The sequence below is a fragment of the Microcebus murinus genome, chromosome 19 (assembly GCF_040939455.1).
Source record: "Microcebus murinus isolate Inina chromosome 19, M.murinus_Inina_mat1.0, whole genome shotgun sequence".
Classification (NCBI taxonomy): Eukaryota; Metazoa; Chordata; class Mammalia; order Primates; family Cheirogaleidae; genus Microcebus; species Microcebus murinus.
In genome coordinates this window covers 13,952,126-13,977,591 of record NC_134122.1, presented here as the reverse complement: position 1 = coordinate 13,977,591, position 25,466 = coordinate 13,952,126, and the positions used below count along the sequence as shown (strand labels likewise).

At 42.7% G+C, this 25,466-nt stretch overlaps 1 pseudogene; it reads left to right on the top strand.

Annotated features, from left to right (window-relative positions):
- The first annotated feature begins 4,119 nt into the window (after positions 1–4,119).
- On the top strand, positions 4,120–22,124 carry LOC105885290 (nuclear receptor subfamily 2 group C member 1-like; annotated as a pseudogene).
- The last annotated feature ends 3,342 nt before the right edge of the window (positions 22,125–25,466 follow it).

The window sequence follows — 25,466 nt, the reverse complement described above, 5'->3', positions numbered from 1 at the left end:
CCCATTGCTATGTGAAAATGTGGCCAAGTGTTGTCAGAATTCTCTATTTTTTAAGATAAGTCACACCTTTTGCTCACTTTTTAATGGGGTCATTTGATGGTTTTTTGCTGATTCACTTGAGTTCTGCTTGTTAGCCGTTTATTGGAGGTATAGCATGCAGATATTTTCTCCCATTCTGTAGGTTGTCTATTTACTCTGTTGATTTTTTCCTTGGCTGTGGAAAAGCTTTTTAATTTAATCAAGTCCCGTTTATTTATTTTTGTTGTTTCTGTGATTGCCCTTGGGGACTTCTTCATAAATTCTTTGCCTAGGCCGATATCTAGAAGAGTTTCCCAACATTTTCTTCTAGAATTTTTATGGTTTCATGTCTTAGATTTAAGTCTGTGACCCATCTTGAATTAATTTTTGTGAGAGGTGAAAGGTGCAGATCTCATTTCAGTCTTCTACATGTGGCTATTCAATTTTCCCAGCACCATTTATTAAATAAGGATTCTTTTCCTCAGTGTATGTTTTTGTCTGCTTGTCAAAGATCAGATGGCAATATGAGGATGGTTTTATATCTGGGTTCTCAGTTCTGTTCCATTGGCCTAGGTCTGTGTTCTTGTGCCAGTAACATGCTGATTTTGTTACTATATCCTTGTAGTATAGCTTGAAGTCTGGTAAATTGATGCCTCCCAATTTGATCTTTTTGCTTAAGGTTGCTTTGGCTATTAGGGGTCTTTTCTGGTTCCCTACAAGGCAAAGAATTATTTTTTCTAGATCTGCAAAAAATGACATTGGTATTTTAATGGAGAATACATTGAATCTGTAGATCACTTTGAGTAGTATAAACTTTTTAACAATGTTGATTCTCTGATCCATGAACATATGTTTTTTCCATTTGTTCATATCCTCTGCAATTTCCTTCCTCAGTGTTTTGTAGTTCCCCCTGTAGAGATCTTTTACCTCTTTGGTTGAATGTCACAAATGTGAATTTTTATTTATAATCTTATAATTTTTAAAAGTTGGTAGCTAATTTCAACCCTCTGTGGACCAGAAAAGAATTATATGAACTGGATGAAGCATGTGAGCTGGCTGTCTGTAATCCTGAACTAGCTAAGGACCAATTCGTAAAGGATGTTGCATGTGTGGCAAGGAATTTCAAATTTTCCTAAATGTCAGGGGGAACAGTTGGTGAATTTTGCAGGAGAGAAGTGATGTGAACTGATGCTGGTGGTGGTTTGGGGTGGCAAGTATTTTCTTAAAGGGCCAGAAAGTAAATGTTTTCAACTTTGTGGGCTACATGGTCTCTTCAGCAGCTACTCATTTCTGTTGTTGAGGCACAGAACAGCCATGGACAATTTGCAAACGAATTGGCATGGCTGCGTTCCAATAAACTTTATTTACAAAACTCGGTGATGGGCTGGATTTGGCCCATTTGCTGATTCCTGGTTTTGAGGGCTGGAGATTCGAACTAGGGGCATGAGTTTGGACAGTTGTCCAGGTAAGAGATGAACTGAGGCTGCGGTAATGGAGAGAGTGGGACAGACAAGAGCTACTTATCACATATTGTTGTCAGGACTTGCTGCTCAATGGGTCGGTGAGGGAGAAAAACCATGGAGAATGCCCAGGTTTCTGGCTTGACTGATGGGGCCAGTTTGAGCCTCACTATCACCCATGACCTCCTAAGCCAGCCCATCCCACATTGGGGTCACCCTGTTGAATTCCTTCTCCCCATAAACTCTGACCTATGGAAAGAAACTTCTTAGGTCAAAGGTGTCCATAGAATTGTCTTGTCTTGCCACTATGGCTGAAATTGAAAACTACATTCTGTTCGGAGCAGAGGCAATGAGAAAGTTTAACATCTCTTGCCTTCAGCTAATTACAGAGTTTTTGGACCCTGGTCTTGGGATAAGAAAATGGGTCTCCAAGCAATTAGAGCAACAAGGTGCTGCAGAGATCAGAGCGTGCTAGGACTTGAGATACCAATTACCAAGTCTCTGTAGGTCCCCGCTTCTCAGAGCAGTGTGGAAAAAGTTTGCTAAATTGTACTCTGAGCAGAGGAGACACGGCCAGTCCTGAAGAGTATCCACCGGGCGCCGGTGTGGGCCTACATCAGAAGCCTGCTTTGATGTGCTCCAGGTGGCCACCGGAGCCATGGCAGGGCACCAGCGGGTGCTGGACTCTCTCTCCCTTTTCTCCGCCAGAGCCTACAGGTGCCTCTCAGACGCAGGAGCGCACAGGAGGGTGAGTACCCGGCCCTGCTGTGGAGCTAATGAATTCTGCTCACAGGTTTGCAGCGTCTGCCAGAGCCGCTGCTGAGAGGTGTGTGCAAAATGGTCCCCGGGCACTTAACAGGAAGAGGATGAGAGGATCCATGGTCCAGCATGCAGGGGGCTGGGCTGCCTCTGACTTTGAGAGAGAGGCCTTGGAGGATGGGAAGGAACCTATGTAGGGGTCAGACTGGTTTATTTTGAGACACACCAGGCCTGGTCCCTGTAGCCAGAGGTGAGTGAGATTCAGGAGGCTAAGGAAGATCCAGAGAGTGGAAGAAAGGCACTGAATGGAAGAGATATTAAACTTTCTCATTGCCTCTGCTCTGAACAGAATGAAGTTTTTGATTTCAGCCATAGTGGCAAGGCAAGACAATTCCACGGACGCCTTTTTGACCTAAGAAGGTCCATTCACACATTTTATCATTGACATCTCCTAACAACCCTGAGGCAGCTGTGATGGTGTGTGAACTTAACAAATTGACACAAATCAATTCACGTGATTGATTGATCACATCACTGGGCTATGGGGTACCCAGATAGCTAGTGAAACATTATTTCTGGGTGTGTCTGTGAGAGTGTTTACAGCAGAGGTCAGCATTTGAATTGGTAGACCCAGTAAGGAAGATCTGCCCTCACCAATGTGGGCTGGCACCACCTAATGCCGTAAAGGCCCAAATAGAACAAAAAGGCAGAAGGAAAGGTGAATTCACTCTTTTTTTCCTCTTGAGCTGGGACATAGATCTTCTTCTGCCCTAGGACATCAATGCTGCTGGTTCTTGGGCTTTTGGGCTTGGACCAAATGATACCACCAGCTTTCCTGGGCCTCCAGTTTGCAGACAGCAGATCATGCAGGACTTCTTGGCCTCTACAATTGTGTGAGAACCAATTCTATAATAAATCTCTCTCTCTCCCCCTCTCTCCCTCTCTCCATGTACATATCTTATTCATTCTGTTTCTCTGCAGACCCCTAATACACCAAGTATTATTAAGAATGCAGCGTAATTCATTTTGAGCATTAGTCATGCTCTTAGCTTCATCTTGTGTTTTCCTACCTTTTCTCTTCTACCTAATTTCCTCACTTAAAAAAATTATATGTGGAGTTGGGGGTGGATTGGATACATCTAAACTGAGGTCTGGGTGTGGGGGTCCATAACCCACAGTTGTCTTTGTGCATGAGTTGGTTTTTGTAGTGGGAAGCATTCTTCAAGGTGGATGACGTTTTGGGTATTGTGGCTGACACGAGACGCTGAGGATCCTTATAGAACCCTATGACGTCTGCTCTTCTGCCCACTTCAAGAGGGAGGTCTGGGTTCTAGGGAGGACATAGATTCTTTAACCACTTCGGTACCAGCGTCAACTACAGTCGACAGCCACAGATGAATGCGCACAGCCCAGCATTGACTACAGTCAACAGCCACAGATGAACGCGCACAGCCCAGCATCGACTACAGTCAACAGCCACAGATGAACACGCACAGCTACTTTATCTGACAGCTGTGATATGAAGGCGCACAGCTGAGTGTCTACTTTAGCCGACAGCTGTGATATGACTTTTCTAATTTTTCATTTATCAAAATAAAATTGTGAACATTTAAAAATAAGGTAATGAAAACATATATGTATATGTTACCTATTCTGATTTACATTACAAGTAAAGCTGCCTGTAAAGTAAAACAAGCTTTCAGTGCTTTAAAGCTTTTTAAAGCTTTCCTCATCACACAACAGCAAAACAGATTCGTCGTCAATGCCGACTATGAGTGCCAGCTGTGGGCAAGGTTTTGTGCCGACTATGAGTGCCAGCTGTGGGCAAGGTTTTGTGGCTGGTGAGCACCATACAGAAGTGGTTAAATTAGCTGAAGGGGGCATGGGAGATTTGAATACAAGTATGGCTGCCAGGGGCCAATGTGACAAAGTACAGCACCCTCCCCTGGTGAACAGCCGGTGGTCCAACTCAGGGAACCTAGAAGGGGAAATCGTGTCGTTCAAGTCCTCAGGGGTTGTACCTAGGTAGGGCAGTTACATAAGAGATAGTCGATACTTCCTTCCCTTCTTAGAAAACCTAAGCACCAACACCAGAACCCCTTCGCAGACAACCTAATCCCCCAACGAACTGCTGTGGCTTGCGCTCTAGTTGTGCAGCCAGGCCCTTAGATGCTGTAAGAGACATGTGACATATGAGTTTCTGGGTGTCAGCCACTAGCTGGCCAGAGAGACAGGAGACGCCAGTCACAACCAGAGGATTGGGACAGCTCTAGTGGCCAACTGTGGGGCTGTTGGTCTGGGACATGTAGAATAGAGTCTAGATAGGTGGATGGGGATCATTCCCCGTGGGGAGGGGAGGGTACAACATAAGCAGAGACATAGTGGGGGGGACAGTGAGGAAACTGACTCAGAGGAGACCCACATTTCCTGTTAAGGAGGGCAGGTGGCTCCTCGTTCCCCTGCGCATGCTCTGTCCCGCATGACTTTGTAGTTCCTTGCACCCAAGGGCTGGAGTGTATATATTTCCCTGCCCCTTAACTTTGGGTTTGGCCGTGTGGACCACTTTGGCCAATAGAATAAGGTGAGAGTTACAGCGTTCCAGTTCTAAGCCTGAGCCCGAACAGGCCTCACGTGTTTCTGTCTGCTCTCTTGTGTCTCTGGCATCCTCATCCCAAGGAGCATTGCCTGCGATAGTCTTCCAGAGCCAGAGGAGGATGAGACACACTTGGCACAAGCCAGCCACCCCAGCCAAGCCTACGCTAACTCAGCCAGGCCAGCGGAGCCTGCGTCAGCCCCACTGCAGATGCACGAGTCACATAAATTCTTACTGTGGTGCGCCGCTGGGATTTTGTGGTTGTTACACAGCAGGAAGGAGTATTGTAGCCATACTGAGAGAGGAGTGCAGGAATATACTGGCATCCCCAAATTCTGAAAGGATGCATTTGCTTCTAAAGTCTGTGTGCACACGTTTGAGGCTATGTTTATTCCCCTCCTTTTCCTTCTAGTGAAAGCTTCCCCAGGGAGAGCGATTTCCTCAAGGTCACACGAGTTAGCAGCAGGATCAAGATGAAGATAGAACACCCCTTACCCCTAGAGCCCATTGCACCCCATGACTTTTCTGTTGCAGGTGTTCACGCAGAGCGCGGTCTGGAGGCCAGGAAAACTTTTCCTCTCAGGTTGGTGAGGTCTTCGGGTTTCCGCAGACACCAACGCTCAGCTATTAACCAGATTGATACGGCCGTTTGGCGTAACATTTAGCAACCTCTCCATCAAATAAATGGCCGGAGAGGCTCCTGACACTCGCAGCATAAAAGAAAGAGAAGCCGTATTCTGCAGCTTTACAAGGTTGTCTGAACAAGACCTATTACGGGGATTGGAGCAAATTGAGGCTCTGTGCTGAATCAGTGATGCTTCTGTGCCTCGCAGCCCTTCAGAGTTTCCTCTGGGTGGTTTAGAAGGATTTAAAAGGCAGAGACAGCTAAATACAGAGCCATCTGCCTGTGTGACTCACCCACACGGCCCTTGGTTTCTTCATCTGTCAGACGGGCAGCTTTACTCCTCTGCGATTCTGACACCCAGGGGACTTCCGTTGCAAGTGATGGAGGGAAAAGGTGGCAGGAGGACTTGGAGAGAAAACAGCAGGTTTATTATTAAGGTCAGAGGTTCCTTCATTTCCTTCCTCCACTTTGCACCGCCATTATCCTGTCCTCCGTGCTAAGTTTTCTGTCATTCTGGTCAGCTCCCAACATGGACCGCATCAGCTGGTCTTCCTTTCACCTCTGAAGCGTCCGCCCAAACTGGCCCGCCCTCCCTTCTCCACCGCTGTCTGTCCGCAAAGCCTGCTATGAGAAAAGGGGCCACTTGTATACCCTCTCTGTGCCTCAGTTTCCTCATCTGTGACATGGGGGTAATCATCCTATTTCTTTGTGAGAATTATATGAGTACTACATACTTGTTTGGTGCCTAGGGAAGTGTTTGGTACATAAAGAATACTGAATGAACATGAGCTATTATTAACATACTCATCTGATTCTCACCGTGACCTTCTGGAGAAGAGGGCTGTTGTTATTCCTATTCCGCCCAGGGGTTGGCCTGCCCGAGAGAGTGGGATGTGAAGTCAACACCTTGGAGTGGTGAGCAGAGCCAATGAATGTGTGAACCACAAAACCTTCTTTGTGGAAGAGAAATCTGGGCTTGGAGACAAGGGAATTTCCAGGGAATTACAGTTGGGAGAAGAGAATCCAGGAAGAGGGAAGAGCAGAGTCAAAAGCCCCAAAGTAGGAAAGATCACGGCTACCAAGGATCTGGAAGAGTTGGCACAGCGGGGAAAGCGGGGTGTTGGGAGAAAGTGTAAGGAGAGGAGGCTGAACAGGAAAGAGCCACAGCTATAAAACCACGGGCCAGCGACAGAGCCATTCATGAAGAACCTTTTAAATACTTCGCTAGGTTTAAATCTGAGCATGGAGAGGGACTGTTTTGTGACAGATTTAACCATGTTCAACCAAATGTCACCAGGCTTATTTATTATCATTACTTAAGTCATCATTCCGGAGTAAATTGCTGGTACGGCCGCATCCTTCCTTATGGTAGGATTCTCCCTTGGAGTTAAATATGCCTAGTAACAATTTTTTTTTTTTTTTGAGACAGAGTCACACTTTGTTGCCCAGACTAGAGTGAGTGCCATGGCGTCAGCCTCACTCACAGCAACCTCAAACTCCTGGGCTCAAGCGATCCTCCTGCCTCAGCCTCCCATGTAGTTGGGACTACAGCCATGCGCCGCCATGCCCGGCTCATTTTTTCTATATATATTAGTTGGCCAATTAATTTCTTTCTATTTATAGTAGAGACGGGGTCTCGCTCTTGCTCAGGCTGGTTTTGAACTCCTGACCTCAAGCAATCCACCCGCCTCGGCCTCCTAGAGTGCTGGGATTACAGGCGTGAGCCACCGCGCCCGGCCTGCCTAGTAACAATTTGAGTTTTCATTTGACATTGGGAGTGATTTCATATGAAGTGTGCACAACCGTCATGTGACAAAAAGATGCAAACATGAGAGAGGTTGGAGAGCACGTGTGTGTACGTGTGTGTGGTGCTGACGGTGGTGGTATGGCTCATCTTAGCAGGGCGAAGGGGTGCCTTGGAAAATCTGACTCTGTAGAACTAAAAAGGTGGAACTAATTCCCTGTCTCAGTCCCACAACCTTACGAGCCTCTTGAGTCTCAAGTGGCAAAGAGAGAAAATATGGAGGGGCTGAAAGACTCTGTCACATCCTCCCTACGCAGTGTCCACACGACAACAGTGGCAAAGCTACCTGGGTGCTTGTTAGATATGCAGAATCTCAGCTCCCGCCCAGACCTGTCGAATCAGAATCTGCACTTAATAAGGTCCCCAGATGATTCGTGTAAGCAGTAAACTTTAAGAAGCTCTGTCTTGCATGCCCATGAAGAAGGGAGGTGGAAATTGGTCTGTTCGATTCAGATGATATAAGCAATGAGGGCTTGCCTAGGTTGTCAGTGTGGTGTGAATATTGGAGTTGAATAGACCTGGGCTTCAATCCTGGCTCTCCTGTTTGCCTTGTGACAGTCCCTTGGCCCTTTAAAGCCTCAGTTTCCCCCATTTAGTTGATGGGGAAAATAGGACCAGCATGCAGATTTGCTGTGAGGATTAAATAAGAAAATATAAGTAAATCTTCTGGCACAAACTTGAAATTCATTAAATGGTAGTTTATTATGCTTGCCCAAGACATTGACAGTTATCCTTTTTGAATAGGTGAGCAATTAGGAGCCACCTCGATGACAAAGAAGTACCTAAAATTTATTGAGCACATACTATGTGCCAGGCACTCTACCAACAGGCCAGTCGCTAAGAGATCTTAGTCTGGAGCCAGACTGCCTGGTGTAAAGCCTGCTATAAGGTGAAGGGCCAGTTATATACCTTCTCTGTGCCTCAGTTTTCTCATCTGTGACATGGAGATCATAATCCTGCCTATTTCTTTGTGAGAGTTATATGAGCAATGTATACATTGCATGCTCAGTGCTTAATGAGGTACTTGGTACATAATGAATACTGAAAAGACATTAGCTATTATTAACATACTTATTTAATCTTCACTGTGACCCTCTGGGGAGAGGGTTATTATTTCCATCTATAGTTGAAAAACTGAGAGGCTTAAGAACTTTCCAAGGGCCATATGGCTGGTAGATGGTAGAGCCAGGATTGGAACCCGTATCTCTTATCCTCAGAGACTATGAACCTCATCAACTCATAAATCTGTTCTCCTAATATTCAGAGGCCGGGAGAGTAACCCTGCAGCCAGACCAGCTGCCCCAGAAGTTTTTCTCAGCTTCCTTCCTTCTGGTAGCAAGGGTAAAACCAAATGGAATTGGAGGAAATCAAAGGGCCAGCCCCGGGACCTGGAAAGGAAGACTCTCAAAGCACTTGTGCCGATATTTAATGCATCCCTTTGAAATGCTCTGCTCATCACCTGTCAAGGGCAATTTGGAAACATGTGCTCTAGGAGGTGAGTGTTGGCTGCTTCCTGACACTGTCTCTTCTATTATATATACAGTGACAGCCACACAGATCAACCTGGGCATGACTTATTTATGGGGCAGCCCAGCCCCATCTGAACAAGTCCTCAGTGCTTGCAATAGATTTCACTAGAAAAAAGAGAATGTGCAATTTAGGGAGGTAATTATTTTTTGTGAGTTCATTATAAAAAAGTGAATTTTCCAATTACCAATGGAATGAAAGAAACACTCTAAATTAAAATTTCATACTGAAATATATAAAGGGAGCTTGTGCTATATTGATAACTAAGAGTCTTGGGTTCAGTGAAGCTCAATGTATCCCGTGGGTTCCAAATTTGTCTCTGTATCTCACCAGTTGAATGATCTTGGGCAAGTTACCTCACCTTTCTAAGCCTCAGTTTCCTTATCAATTAGCTCAGATAGTCCTGGGAAGATTAAATGAGATGTTGCACTTAGAGAGCTTAGTGCAAAACCTGATTCATAGGAGGTGCCTAATACATGTTAGCTATTATTAATAACAGTTGCAGCCCTGGCTTTTTAACCTGGGGTAAGTCAATTCCTTTTTCAGTGCCTTACCTTTTAAAAATGAGAGGGTGGAATAAGATTATTTTGGGGGTTTCTTCTAACTCATCCATATTGTATATTTGTCTTAAGTGTCTTTGTTTTGCATGCCATTATGGACAGGAGAAAGAATCATTCTGAATTGAGTCTTTTTTTTTTTTTTTTTTGAGACAAAGTTTCACTCTGTTGCTCAGGCTACAGTGCTGTGGCGTCAGCCTAGCTCACAGCAACCTCAAACTCCTGGGCTCAAGCGATCCTTTTATCTCAGCCTCCCAAGTAGCTGGGACTACAGGCATGCGCCACCATGCCTGGCTAATTTTATATATATATATATTTTTAGTTGGCCAATTAATTTATTTCTATTTTTAGTAGAGATGGGGTCTCACTGTTGCTCAGGCTGGTTTCAAACTCCTGACCTTGAGCAATCTGCCTGCCTCGGCCTCCCAGAGTGCTAGGATTACAGGCGTGAGCCACCACACCTGGCCCCCGAATTGTCTTATCCTTCTGAATCCATCTCTACATTTCTCTCACTCTCTCTCTCTCTAATCAGAGGTTCATGCCATTAAGATTTAAGGAATGAATAGGAAAAAGCATCAAAACATTCCCATTCCTTGGGACTAAGCAGAATATCAACTTTTCATTTGGGAGGACACTGAATTTTGGGCAAATATATTCTCTTTTCAACTTATTACAACCTTTATAAACACATTAGAGCTCTTGGCTTTGGATTAATTGCTGGATCTTGGCTAGCCGTGCAGCTTTCTCTCCCTGTCTTTCTGTTTGATGAGAGTTTGAAAGGAGTGGGCCAAGTCTAATGGAACCTACCTTATTATCAAAGTGCATCACAAAATGTCTAAAATCTAGTCTTTTTCGCCCTTAGACCAACATCTTCAAATAAAATAGTGATTAACAATGCTTTTAAAGTAGGCATGCTGTCTAAAATATTTTAATGGATTTCAATGAAATTTCCTTCGTAAGAACTAATGGAGACATGTAATTTCCATGAGTAATAGTTATCATGGATATTATTATGCTCCCTAGGAGGGAGTAAGGGAGGGAAGGAGAGGGGAAAGAGAGAATGAGAGAATCACTCAAAGCGGAGAGTATGTTGTTATAAATGACAGTAATTATTCTGTGCATTTGAGTATTGTTTTATGACTTTGAAAGCCCTCGCACAGCCCTTTATTTCATCTTCACAGCTACTTTCTGAAGATGAAATGATTTTCCCGCTACACAGATTGGGAAGCTGAGATTCTGAGAAGCTTACCTAGCCCAGATAGTCACACTTCTGGTAAATTGAAGAGTCAGGGTTTCTACCCAGTTTTCTATACTTAAAGTTCAGTGTTCTTTAAACTATAACACAACCTTCCTATCATACGCCCACTACAGTGGTTTCTATCCTATTTCCTCCATCTCTTCCTCCCACCTCCCCCTGTGCTCTGGAATGTTTTGAGAAGTGGGTTATTTGATGAACAGAATAGCCAAGTTAACTGAGGACTGCCCCAGAGAACATGCACTTATAGATCATTTTCAGAAAGTTGGAACAGATTTTATTCTAAAACTCCACAGGGACAAAAACAACTTCTTTTGATTCAGAGAGCACTTCAAGATCTCGTAAGTTCTGAGCATCTTGTGGTTAAGAGCATCAACTGTTCTTTTAAAATTCTGCGAGATCTTTCTGGTTACGTTGAGTTCCCTGGTTGCTCTTATTCTGAATAAACAGATGTTTGCTGAACTTGTGCTGCACTCAAAGTAAATACTCCAGTATTGCAGGAGAAGCCACTTAGCTTTCTTCATTTCCCTTGTGCCTTTGCAGTCTCTTGCTGTGTTGGCATATGTATTAGTCTAGAGCAGTGTGACTTATTAATTAATTGATTAACAAATTCAGTCAATTATACTAAGCAAGAGAACTTAGGGCTAAATGCTCTGAGAGAATTTCTGTGGTCTGCCTGCCTCTTGGTGGGAGATCAGAGATGTTAAGAGCAGCTCCCTCCATTTTAGGGAAACCAGCACCCTTGGCTTGTTTCAAGGCAGCATCCTTGGAATGTGATTCAGAATTCTCCAGGCCATGAATTCTGGCCCGCTACTTACCCACCTCCTCTAGGAGAAGTAGGAAGGAGGAGGAGGGAAAGAAAACGAGGTGGGGGAAAGGGGAGGAGGATGAGGAGTGAGCAGGTATTTGTGCAGGGCAGAGATGTATATATCTCCTTTTCAGGTCCCTCCAAAGGTCTTTCTCTTTCCACCTGGGTTTCCTGCTTTGCATTCACAACAGGTCTATTTACAGAACTTTCTGTGCAGAGAAGTTAGTTTTTATGCAGCATTTATATCCTTGCAGGGCAAAGGTAGTCCTAGGTGGATATATGTTGTGTAAATAAATTTGCTCATCACTTTAACTGCAAGGAAAAGAGTCTATTTCTGAACAAAATTGCCTCTATTTTCCATTTTCCCCTCCATTTTTGAAAGCTCTCGTTTGTTTGTTTGCCTGTTTATTTGGTTAGTATGTCAATCTGTTGGTCTGGGATAAAGGAAGTAGAGGGTGTAAGAGATTGATTTCTGTTTCTTAGAAGGAAATAAGTGCTAATTCTAAATAGCATTTTGGGCAACACAGAGAAGACATTTGTGTCTGCAATCCAAGGGGGAGGGTGCCTACATCACATCTTTGTTACTCAAGTGCCAGCATTAAGTGGACCAAGAAACAAAGGAACTGTGAGGCTTGATTAAGCCCAAACAACAAAGAAGAGAGACTGCTAAGGTAGATTTCCCAGAGGTCCTTGACTCTCAATTCTAGTGATAAAAGTTGAACTGCTTCTGCTCTCTCCGGACATCCCATTCATTCCCCATCACTGCAACCTTATGAGGAACTAGAATATACTTACTTATATTAGAGCAGCATCGTGGGAGCAGAGGATGCTTTGGGATGGTTCATGGGTAAATTTAAAAAATGTTTGGAGTCTTATGTTTAACAACTATTACGAGACAAAACATGGCTAGTACACCAACCCCATGTTCCCAGCAGTTTCTTTTCTTTTCTTTTCTTTTCTTTTCTTTTCTTTTCTTTTCTTTTCTTTTCTTTTCTTTTCTTTTCTTTTCTTTTCTTTTCTCCTTCCTTCCTTCCTTCCTTCCTTCCTTCCTTCCTTCCTTCCTTCCTTCCTTCCTTCCTTCCTTCCTTCCTTCCTTCCTTCCTTCCTTCCTTCCTTCCTTCCTTTCCTTTCCTTTTTCTTTTTCGAAACAGAGTCTCACTCTCTTGCCTGGGCTAGAGTGCAGTGGTGTCATCACAGCTCACTACAACCTCAAACTCCTGGGCTCAAGTGATCCTCCTGCCTCAGCCTCCTGAGGAGCTGGGACTACAGGCACATACCACCATACCCAGCTAATTTTTCTTTCTTTCTTTCTTTTCTTTTTTTGTAGAAATGGGGTCTCACTCTTGCTTGGGCTGGTCTCCTGGCCTCAAGCTATCCTCCCACCTTGGCCTCCCAAAGTGCTAGAATCATAGGTGTGAGCCACCACACCTGACCTAGCAATTTCCTTAAAAATTAAATCAAATAAAAATGTAGAGTCTATGTGGAGAGAAATATTAAGCAAATAATAGAGCAGGTGATGCACCAATGCAACAGAAAATTGTGAAGGCAATGCTTGTATGATTGGAAGCATGGGAAATATTTTCTTAAAAAAATCCCAAATTATACTTTCTCTTAAGTTTTCAACATACCCAGATTAGGAGCCTGGATTTTGGTTGTGCTTAGTTAGTTAGAAGCAATGCTTTGTAGCCTGAAAGGAAAAGCATACTCTTAATGATGACATTTATAAGTGTGTTGGGTAAGCATAATAGGTAGTGCAAGTTTGCAAGTCTTTGGTTGCCCAGCACCTAAATCCTAAATTTGCTGTGTTTAAGGAATCATCTACAGCTTGCCTTGGAGACATGCTTGGCTGCTGTGCCTGCTACAGAAGCTAGAAGGCCAGAATTTGCTTGCCATGATCTCTGGAGGGTAGCGTATGGGTTCTAGACTGAAATTCAACCAATAACATGTTCCTTCCTAGGGCCTTGCACCTGGAGCTACTGACACAAAGAAGTGGGCTGCAGAGGAGATAGAGACATTCTTACTAGACTCTTCTTGGGGCAAGATTTTAGGCAATTTTGGTCACCTAGTTTCCCTTGATTCTTTCCCATTTTGAGAGTCTAATTTTCTATTTTCTCTTTGGCTCCCTGAGCTGTAGGGTAATCTAATAATCACTTCACTGTTTAAGTTAAATAGAGTCCATTCCTGTTGTTTGTAACTTGGAACCTAGTACCAGGAGACCATCTAGTGGTTACAGCATGGACTCTGAAATCAGGCCACTTGGATTCAAATCCAGGATCTGCCACTTACGAGCTGTGGGCCTCTAAACAGACTCCTTTTTAAACTTCCACTTACCCATCTGTAAAAGGGAATTATTTAATATAACAGGGTCTTCATTGTAGAGTTTCAAGAAGATTAAAGTGAGCCAACCCTCTAAAATGGGCTCTGTCACAGAGCAAGAATTTAATAAATGCTAGCAATTACCATAACCAGAATTTGGAATTATCGAGGGGCAAGAAAGATTTATTTCACAACCTTTGTGCCCACTCCAAATTTCTCTTGGGGACCTTGGAATGGCCATTGTTCAGTGATATGAAAGCTGTCAGAGCTATTTACCAAGAAGTGCTTTCTTCACCCACGGGACTAACTTGTTTGGATCCAAACCATTGACCTCAATCTGAATGCTGAGAATTTTAGCACCAAGGACAGCACCGTAGCCACTGTGGCAAACACGCATTATCACCCCAGATGAAGACTACAGTCTGGAGCGGTGTGCTATGCGATTGTGGCCACTAGCCATGAATTAAATACGAACTTCCTCCGTCACACTGGTCATATTTCAAGTGCTTAGTAGCTACTTGTGGCTAATGGCTATTGTATTAGCACAGAAGAATATTTCTGTCATCCCACAAAGTTCTACTGGACAGTACTGATGTGGATGATCTGGTTTGATAAGCTGTCATTAATAATGGATTCTTGCATGTCCCAAGCACAGTGTTAGGCTTTTTACATGTGCTGTCTCATTGAATCCTTGCAACAGGTCATCGAGGCCTGGGCTATCATTATCCCCACTTTACAGGTAAGGATACTGAGTCTTAATTCATCTTTGTAACTTGCCCGTGGTCAACACAGCTCCATTAAGTGGATGAATCAGCATTGAACCCAGGTATGCCTGATTCGAGAGCTCAAGTTCTACTCTGTTATACAATATGGATATTCCCATATTCCAAAGTATGCTTTATTCATATGTAGCTTATCATGACCCCTGAAGTGGCCCCCTGTGTTGTTGGCTTGTAGTTTATCTCAGCAAAGAGGCCCCATCTTATCTGTGCTAGCTGGGAGCACCCACATGGATATCTGTATTTCTTAAAGCTCAGCTTAAGAGGAGAAGCCTGAAGCTACTCTTCCCATTTTATGTTTCCCATTTTTTTTTTTTGAGGGGGTGGGTGGGCTAGATGTTGTGCTGATTTTTGAATATACAATAGTGACTGAAATACTCTCTTGCCCTAATGGGATTTACTGGGAAGAAGTTGAGGAAATCATTAATCACACAAATAAATTGTGATAACAGTGCAATAAAAAGAAGTTTAAGGGAAAATGAGACATATGACAGGGAGGTCTGATCTAGTCTGAGATGTGTGAGGCAGTATTAGAGAAGAACTTTTCCAAGGATGGGATGCTTGAGCTGAGATGTGGAATTCACTAAAAGCAAAGACAATAACATGTGCAAAGGCCCTGAGGTGGCCAGGAGCAAGGTGCATTCAAAAGAAGACAATGGTTGAAGAATGATAAGAGCTAAGATGACAAAGAGGTGAATAAGGGGGCAAGGGTGAGATCACTGAGAACCTTATCAGTCACGTTCAGGAGTGCAGGGTTGTGAGTAATGGTGTGATCTGATCTGTGTTTTAAATGATCACTCTGGCTGCAGACTGGAAAACAGATTGTAGGGGACAAGGGGGAACTGAATGCAGAAAACTAGTTGCGAGGCCAGCTCTTTCCTGAATGAATGGCACTGGGAAGGAACCCCAGCAGTGAAAGGAAGGTCTAACCAAGAAAACTCAGTTCAAATCTTTTTTGCGGTTTCTCAACACATATCATGGGAGACTCCATCTAAAACCTACAGCAAACCTTTATCCCTGGCTCCTATCCCTTCTCCCCCCAACAGAGTGGTCCTCAGGATATTTCCTCCTCTACTTTCTCGAATCTAGAACCTCAGATCTAGAACCTCTAGAACACACCTGCTGTGTGGGTTCTGATCTTGCCCTCCTTCTCACTTCCAGTTCATACTTGCAGATTAGCTTTGCTCCTCTGCCTTCTGTGATTCACCTCTCCTCTGTCACCCACTGCTCAGACTCAGAAAACTTACATTCTTAGGAAGCAGGAGGAAAGGGGAAGGCAGCAAATACGTATCATATAATAGCTTTTCTTTCATCGGTGGCTCTTTGGTTTGACCAACAGTTTGTTCGACAGGGTATCTCCATTCCCATCAGTACTCTCCTGATGCCATCCTAGAACCCAGGTGTTACACAGTCAAGTCTTGATTCTGCCACTTATTTGCCATGGGACCAAGATAAGTGACTCAGAAGCCTCAATGTCTTCATCTGTAAAATGAGGATAATAATAGTATTTTCTTCATAGGTTTGTCATGTAAACTTATTGTTTAGTGTTCATAAAGCACTGGGCCTAGGATGTGGCACTTGGTAATGGTTGTTTTTATTATCATCATTACCAATCTGGTCATCATCGTCACCCCCTCCATAGTTTTGGGTGAAGAGACACTGTTTTAGCCCCAGCCCCGGGGATCTTGCTGGCCAGGCTGACTCCTTTCCAGCCAGTGGAGATGGATGTGAGTAGAAAAAGCAAAGATCTCTCTTTCTGCCTGTTGTTTACAACTACCTGGATGCGGAGGTCTGTGTACTCACAGGCCGGCTTCCTTGGGTCTCCACCCAGGTATATCTGGGGACGAGTCACATAGGAGAAGCTGCCAATTCCTCTTCTTAGTTGGGTCCAATGATCCTGCCCACACATTGTGGTCTCCCCGGCCCCCGCCTCGAGAAAGAGGTGATGTCATTGTTCTTTCTGCATCTGATGCCAAGGCCAAGGCAACCCTGAAAGGGAATGTGTTGGGCTAGCTTTTACCCAAGAACAGCCTCAAGGTGCAACCCTAAAGGGGCAGCTTGAACATCATATAAGGAAGTCCTTTTTGTTTGTTTGTTTTGAGATAGGGTCTCACTCTATTGCCCAGACTAGAGCACAATGGCATCATTATAGCTCACTGCAGCCTCAAACTCTAGGGCTCAAGTGATCCTCCTGCCTCAGCCTCCTGAGTAGCTGGGACAACAGGCATTTATCACCATGCCTGGCTAATTTTTCTATTTTTTGTAGAGATAATGTCTTGCTGGCCCAAGCTATCCCCTTGATTCAGCCCTCCAAAGTGTTAGTATTACAGGCATGCTCCACTACAGTTGGCCAGGAAGCTGTCTTTTTAATGAGAACATTTTACTGTTGCAACTGTTTTTCCTTTTCCTGTCCTAGTTCTCTTGATCTCTTTTAGTTGACCAACTTCCCCCAAAATTTTGTGAGACATTGTATGTTTTACTTACTTATTTTGTTTATTGATTATTGTCTATCTGCCTCTAATAGGATGTAAACTTTACACAGGAAGGGAATCTTTCTTTAGTCTGCAGCTGTATCCCAACAGCCTAAAACAGTACCTGTTACAGACAAGGTACTCCATAAATTAATGTGAATGAATGAATGAACAAGGAAGGCTTAATCTTATTTTGAAATATCTTTATTTAATTATGCTTTTGGATTTTGGGGTGGGAGAAGCTAATGTCTATATGAAAAAGGGACTTCAAGGTTAGCTTAATTAAAATAGGTACACTTTTGGGAGGAGGATAAACCCTTTCCATGTTCTTCCATTCCTGGTCTTTCTTCTTCTTGTCGGATCTACCTTTTTTTTTTTTTTTTTTTTTTTTTACAGTTGGTCTGTCTTTCCTTTCTCCTCAATATTCCCAGTCCTCAGAATCTGTGCATGCTCTGTGGTTTTGTTATCAGGGTCTGGAATTAGCTGAATAAAGGGACAAACCAACATGAAGATCTCATGTTGAGGGAAGGTTCCTTTCCCTAAACTGCTTATTCTTTTCTCTGGAATAAAATTTATGCAAACCAGGCTGTCACAAAGATTACAAACACGAATTCTGGCATCAGACAAACTTGGTTTTTAATTCTTCCACTATGCACCAGTAAGGTAACTGTTGGGAATTCACTTCACCTCTTTAATGCCTTAGTTTTCTCATCTGCAAAAAGGGATAATGGCAGAACCCACTCTCCTAGGGAAATTGTGAGAGTTAAGTGAGATTATGTAGCTCTGTGTAGGCCTAGGTGCTGATGGATTGAGTGCTGCAGAGGAAATTATTATTATCCACATCTTCCTCTGCTCCTCTCATCCCTTTCCAAAGACTAGGGGAAAATATTTATATTTCTAATGGCCAAATGCAACTTGGGGAGATTACTTTTTGTTATTGTTTTGGACAATTTTAGGGGGATAAGAATTTTAATATCTTCTCACCCCAAGCACTTTATTTTGTTAGTTTAATTTGTGTTGCCTCTTTTCTGTGATTTTGTTTCCTCATTTTTGACATAAAAGGAGTTTTCTTAGGCAATTGAAGCATTTCTGACCTAAGGCTTTGGTGGCAGCAAAACAACATGCTTATCTGTATTGTTCAATAGGAATCCTTGACTTCTATGGGGAATCTGATGATTCCATTATTTATGCTCAGGAATGAGGGTAAGCAGACCTTTAGAGATCACAGAAAACAGGCTTAGCTCTTTCTACTCAAGGGCAGGCACAATACTGTACAAGATCCTGCTGGTGTGGAACCCTTGCTGTTCTCCTGGCTGGCCCTCATCTTTAATCCCATTCTTTTTTCTCTTCTCTCTGCTTTTATTAGCATCTGTACTTAGGATTTTTTATTTCCTTTCTCACATTGTACTTCTACTATAGGGTATTTGTATATTCTCTTTCCACTGTCTTGAATGATCTACTCTTCTCTTTTGCTTTCAATTAGTTAACTTCTATGCATCCTTCAAATGTCATCCTAAAATCTCATTCTCTCAATTTCCTTTTAGCATTGGAAGAGAAATGTAAATTAGTATTAAACATTAAGAAAAAGTCAAGGAGTGATTCAGATGGAGATCAAAGCATATCTTTGTTAAATGGAAAAGCCAATGTTGGAAGCCATGGTTCATTTTGGTGGGTGAGTGAGATTCTTAATACTGAACCCAGAATCAACTAAACTCGCCACTTTGTCACAGGCATCACTGGACCCCACAGGATCCCCAGTGGTGGGCCTGCCTTTGTAAAACTTAAGTATGATAAGGCACCAAAAGTATAGGTAACATAAATAAAAAATAGATCAATTGGACTAGATCAAAATTAAAAATGTTTATATGTTTAAGGACACTATCAACAGAATGAAAGGTAACCCATGGAATGGGAAAAATATTTGCAAATCATATATCTGATAAGAGATTAATATACAGAATATGTAAAGAACTTCTACAACTCAACAAAAAGCAAACAACATGACTTTAAAATGGGCAAAGGATTTAGTAGGCATTTCTCCAAAAATGTACAATTGACCGATAAGCACGTGAAAAGATGAATCACTAATCACTAGATAAATACAAATCAAAACCACAATGAGATACCACTTAACACCCATTAGAATGACTGTTATCAAAAAGATGAGTTTTCCCCCTCTGTTTATACAGCAATATATGCTATCCGTGACATGTAAACATGAGAGAAATCTGTGCAGAGGAGCTGGATTTCTCATTAGGAAACACCAACTATATAAGCTGCTAGGATATTTATTATAGCTAATATTTTACAAGCAAACAAAAAATTGATCCTAAGAATATATATGTTTTTAGAGCAAAGTACCAAATAAAAAAAAACAAGTTAAAAAAAGAAAAGAAAAGAAGAAGGACATGTATCAGTGAGGATGTATAGGAACTGGAACCCTACATAGTTAGTGAGAATGTAAAGTGGTGTGATACCTATGAAAAACAGTATGTTCATGGAAAAATTAAAAATGGAATTACCATGTGGTCCAGCAAGTCTGCTTCTGAGTATATACTCCAAATAATTGAAATGAGGTACTAAAAAGATATGTGTGCACCCATATTCATAACAGCATTTTCTACAATGGCCAAAAGGGGGGAAGTAACTCACATGTCCATTGGTGGATGAATGGATAAACAAAACGTGATATATACATACAATAGAATATTATTCAGTCTTCAAAAACAAAGGAAATTCTGACATGCTCTACAGCATGGATGAACAGAACTGAATCTAAATGACAGGACTAGGTAGTAGGAAAATAGAGAGTGGGGAGAAGTTTAGTTTTGTGCATATTGGCACCATAAGAGAGGCACGCTGTTTTTCTTAATACCTCAAAGCTATAGATGTCGCTTTTACAAAATGGACGCAGTCTGAAGTCGAATGGGGAAAAATTGTCACTGAATTCAAATTTAAGCAGGCAAAATGAGAGAAGCAAACTTGCTGAGAAGGAAAAAGCTTAGCATTTGACATGCAGTAGGCATGCAATGAAAGATTTTTTTTTATTTCAGCATCTCATGGGGGTACACATTTTAAGGTTTCAAATAATGCGCTTGTCCCCCCTTCCCCCACAAGTCTGAGCTTCAAGCGTGACCTTCCCCTAGACGGTGCATGTCTCACTCGTTATGTATGTATATACCCGCCCCCCTCCCACCCGCCCAGTACCCAATTAATGTAGTTCTATGAGCCCTACAAAAAGTACAATGAAAGATTTTAAGTTGAGTTTGTTGAATGAAAGCAAATTAGGATTTGGGAGTTCAGAGGTTATGGGCAAAAGGTGACATATCCCACTGTGATACGTTTCCACCTAGAAAGTGAGATGGCACAGGGCCACTAGGTCCAGCTTGAGGAGTCCAAGACATTGAATGCACTGTGGACCCAGTAGGTGATGCATTGAAATCTCTGGAGATAAAGAAGGGAAGTTGATGCTTTCTGAGCCCCTACCCCTGCCCTACAAATACACAAACCCAGAAATCTCCCTCCTACCTTATCTTTGCTCTCCCTCCCTTCAGCTCTCTCCCACTTCTCCTCCCAGAGCCCCCCTGCCCCAGCCGCCACCGCAGGGGGACTGTGGGGTCTGGGCCTGTTGCAGGAGTAAGGCTGTGGAGAGGTGCAGGACATTTCAGCATTTACATCCTGGCAATCACAGAAGAAATCGCACATCAAATCAGTGAACAACAAATGGGAGAGATTGTTACAGAGCAGCACACTGGGCAGAAAATCCAGATCCTGACAGCACTTGATCATAATACACAAGGCAAGCAGTTCATTCTGACAGATCATCATGGCTCTACTCCAAGCAAAGCCATTCTGGCCAGGCAAGATTCCATTCCAGGGGAATGTTTCCTCACAAATCTAGATGCAACAGGTGTCAACCAGATATTTTTTAATCATTCCTGATCTGTCTGCACAACACCTCCAGCTTTTAACAGGTAACTCTCCCCAAGACCAGGGACCCTTTAAGGTTTTTGATCTTTGTGTAGCACGTGGAGACAAAGCATCAGGACATCCTTATGGAGCAGTAACTTGTGAAGGCTGCCAAGGAGTTTTTAAAAGAAGTATCTGAGAAAATTTAGCATGTTCATGTCAAAGATCAAAGGACTGTATTATTAACAAATGCCTTCAAAACTTCTGTCAGTACTGCAGTGTACAGAGATGCATTGCGTTTGCAGTGAAACCAGACTCTGCTCAGTGTGAAAGAAAACCTGCTGAAGTATCACTAGAAAAATATTTCAACCGTGCCACTTCAACAGAAAAAAATCTACATCCAAACAGACCTTTGTAGCCCATTAGCTGTAACTCCAACTTTTGTAACAGGCAGTGAATCGACAAGGTCAACAGGACTGTGAGACCCAGGAATGTCTGTGAATATTCATCCATCTGGAATAAAGCCTGAGTCAACTGTGTTGATGACACCAGATAAAGCTGAACCATGTCAGGGAGATTTAAGGACATTGGTTCCATCATTAGTTGAATCTTGGAAAAACTAAAGCTGTTTCTCAAAGTAGTAATGAAATGCCTAAGATTGAAAACTTAAGCAATGGTGATACTTCTTTGTGTGAATTTCATCAAGAAATGCAGACTCCTGGTGATGTTTCAAGGGCATTTGACACTCTTGCAAAAAAGCATTGAATCCCGGGGAGAGCACAGCCTGTGCCAGCTCGGTAGAGGGCGTGGAAGGAAGTGTACATCTGATTGCTGGAGACTAGAGCATAAAGCACATCGAAAAAGAGGGACCACTTCTCAGCAATTAACATGTGGCTTTTCAGCTCACCACGCCTTCTCCTGTGCCCAAGTCCCTGAATGTGTACTACATGGGGAAGTCGCCTCCCGGCTGCTGGTCTTATCAACCCACTGGGCACTTTTGACCCTTCTTTCCAGGCCTTTGGGCAAGAAAACAGCATATCATTGGTGAAAGCTTATTGGGATGAACTTTTTTTACTCTTGGTCTTGCCCAGTGCTGATGAGTGATGAATGCAATAGCTATATCAGCAGCGTTTGTCAATTGTCTTCACAACAGTCTTCAACAAGATAAAATGTCGACAGAAAGAAGAAAATTATCGATGGAATGCATCTTCAAACTATAGAAGTTTTGTACCAGCATGGCTAAACTCTGCACTGATGGCTATGAATATGCTTACCTGAAGGCAACAGTATGCTTCAGATCATCTGGGCCTAGAAAACATGGAACAGATTGAGAAATTTCAGGAAAAGGTTAATGTGGAATTCCAAGATTCTATAACTAAAACGTATCCAGATGACACCTATGGATTATCCAGACTACTTCTGAGCGTGCCAGCTTTGAGACTGTCGGATGTTACTGTCACCGAAGAATTGTTTTCCAAAGGTCTCGATGGCAATGTATGACTTGCTAGTGTCGTCCTGCAAAAGTAGAGCCTGCAGAGTATAACCCTCAAATAATTGGTCACGGCATTTGAAAGCCAGGGCCACAGTGCTATAAACTTACCGTTCTTTGCCAGAACACAGTAAGATACCAAATTGAACTCATTGCTTCCGGGGCATCTGGAAATTTTGACTTTCAAAAGTAACCGACATCCGAGGTATTTTTTATTTTGGCTTCCTTAAGAATTTTCGAAGTGACTGGGCAGGCAGCAGGAATTAGAATTCCCTTTCCTGCCTTTTTTACATGAATCATAAATACTATGAGATTATTCTCGGGAAGATGATACTTGAAGCTGTTGCCTCTTGACTATCTAAACTAAGATCTCATTCTATTTTCTTTTACAAAACAAGTAAATTATTTTTATTCTGAAAAAAGAAAAAAAAAGAAAGGAAGTTCCTCTCTGCATAGCAGTATCCCACACGACCTTGAAGAAACTGAATGATGCTCTGAGCTGGGTGAGACATGGCTAGAACCTTCTCCATAACAATAGTGGCAAATGATAATGCATTCTTTCTATGTGACAGTGTTCTCAGATCTTTAACTGTAAGACAACTCCATGACCCAGGTACCACTCTCAGTCTTATGCTCCAGATGACGTCTCTTGTGGCAGGGAAGATTCCAAGATGACCCCGTGATCTCTGCCCCTTGGTGTTGTGTCTTGGGTTCTCCCCTCCCCTTCAGTGTGGCAAGACCCGTGACTTGCTCTAGCCAATAGGATATGGCAAAGGTGATGGATGGGTGTTACTTCCTTAATTTAATTACGCTGTATGGCAAAGGTGATGGGATATCATGGCCCTTATTATGTCATATAGAGTGACTCTGAGAAGGCACACATTCACTATCCTGCTAGCTTTGAAGAAGCAAGCCACCATGAGTTCTGCAGTTGCAAGATGAATTCTGCCAACAATCTGAATGAACGTGGAAGCTGATTTTTCTCTGGTCAGACCTCTCTATGAGAACACAGCCCAACTGATGCCTGGATAACAGCTTCATGGAACACTGAGCAAAGGAGCCAGCTAAGCTGCATCCAGACTTCTGGTCCATGGAAACTGTGCGATGATAATTGCATGTTGTTTTAAGCTGCTAAGTGTATGGTAACTTATTACACAGCAGTGAAAAACGAATGCATCTCTTGTCAAGGAATTAGAGCAGAGCAATGAACTAGGTTCTATGATTCAGATAATTCAGTGTTCTCCCAAGAGGTCAAACCAGAGCAGGAGAAGTCAAAGTATGATTTGAGGTCCCCTTCCTAGCATAGATCTGCCTACATCCAAAATGTCTTTCTAATTTCCCCATGATGCATTTGAGAAGTCCTGAGCTTCTTAGTCTACTTAGTTGTTCTGCAAGTAGAGTACTTGCTTATTTGTCTGTTACTTCTACTGAAATATAAGCTCAGTGAGGGAAAGGACTGAATCTAGCACCTCCAGTATCTAGACCAGTGCTTAGTTCAATAAATATTTGTTAAATGAAAATATGAACAGACAGTATACCATCAATCAAGACAGCAAAGCCTATTGATTAAGAGTGAAGAAACTTAGAAGTCAAGTGACTTGTCCAAGAATCACAAGTACCAAGTGATAGAGAAATACAGGGTATAAATCTTAAAAGAATCAATGCTATAGATCAGGGGTCTGCAAACTACAGCCTACGGGCCAAATCCACCCCATCGCCCATTTTTGTATGGACCCTGAAGAATATTTTAGGATGTGTGAAAATAATATGAAAATCAAATTTCAGTGCTGATAAATAAAGTTTTATTGGCACGCTCATTTGTTTACCGACTGTCTGTGGCTGGTTCCTGCCACATTGGTAGAATTGAGTAGTTGTAACAAAGACCTTGTGACCTGCAAAGCCCAAAACATTAGCTATGTGGCCTTTTACAGAAAAGTTGTCTCTGGAGTTAGGCCATCTGTACTCAAATCTCATCTCCCCTCACTTCTCTGTGGTATAATCTTGACAAGCCACGTAAATGTTTTGTTTTCTCATTTGTGAAATGAAGGTAGAAAGATTACTTAACTCATATATTGTGGCAAGGGTCACCTACCATGCCTGCAAAACTCTCGAGCACAAAGTAAGCTCCCAATAAATGTTAGTCATCACAATCATAATCTCAGTGTACTCTATCACATCCAATTCACATTATGAAAATGTATTCTGTAGGAGAAATGTTTGTGTTATTATAAATATCTGATGTTTCTTAACGTTTTTTGATTATTGTAGTTAAGATTCTAATGGTGACCAGAGTGGGTAAACTTTATACCCACTGAGCCATTGCCAGGCCCTGCCAAACAGAACATTATCTTCCCAAGGCTTGTTTTTGTGTGTGTTTGTGCATGTGTGTGCACAATTGTGCATATTACATTGTGGACAACTCACCCTTTGGCAAAATGCCATTCTCTGAAATCCCCACAACCAGACAACATTGGAAATTTGTACTCATATATGGGACTAGGTTCCAGCCCCCAATATACATCCCAGTAGCCAACTTTTATGTGACTCTCCCATGGGGGAGAATCAGGGAAGTGGTAACGTAGTATAGCTTATAAATAGAATAAAAATATCTTCCCCCACCAGCCTCATGATACCTGAAATTCTTCTGTTGTATATTCATTACTTGAGTTCTCGAGTTATTTTCATTTCTAAAAATATTCTAACAACTAGCAGAGCGCCAAGCATATTATAGATACATATTCCATCTCACAACCGAGCAGGATTGTATAGAAATATTGTTATGCTGGTGGGTGGTCCGATGAAGGGTAAATGTCTCAGAGAGATGAACTTTCCTGAGGAATTTCATCTCCCTTTCTCTCCATGGGGCCTTGATGATGGGTTACATTTTCGGAAGAAAATAACCGAAGGCAAAGAAGAGAGGTGTTTCCTAGTGGCATCTGAGGTCTCCACCTGGAGTGGGTGACTTCTTGTTCTTCCAGGTCGGCTCTCAGCCATCCCCACAAAGCTTGGTCAGAGTTTCCCAAGATTTAGCGTGCATAAGAATAATCTGTAAAGTGTGTTAGGAATGCAGATTCCTAAACCCAAACCCCAGGGCTG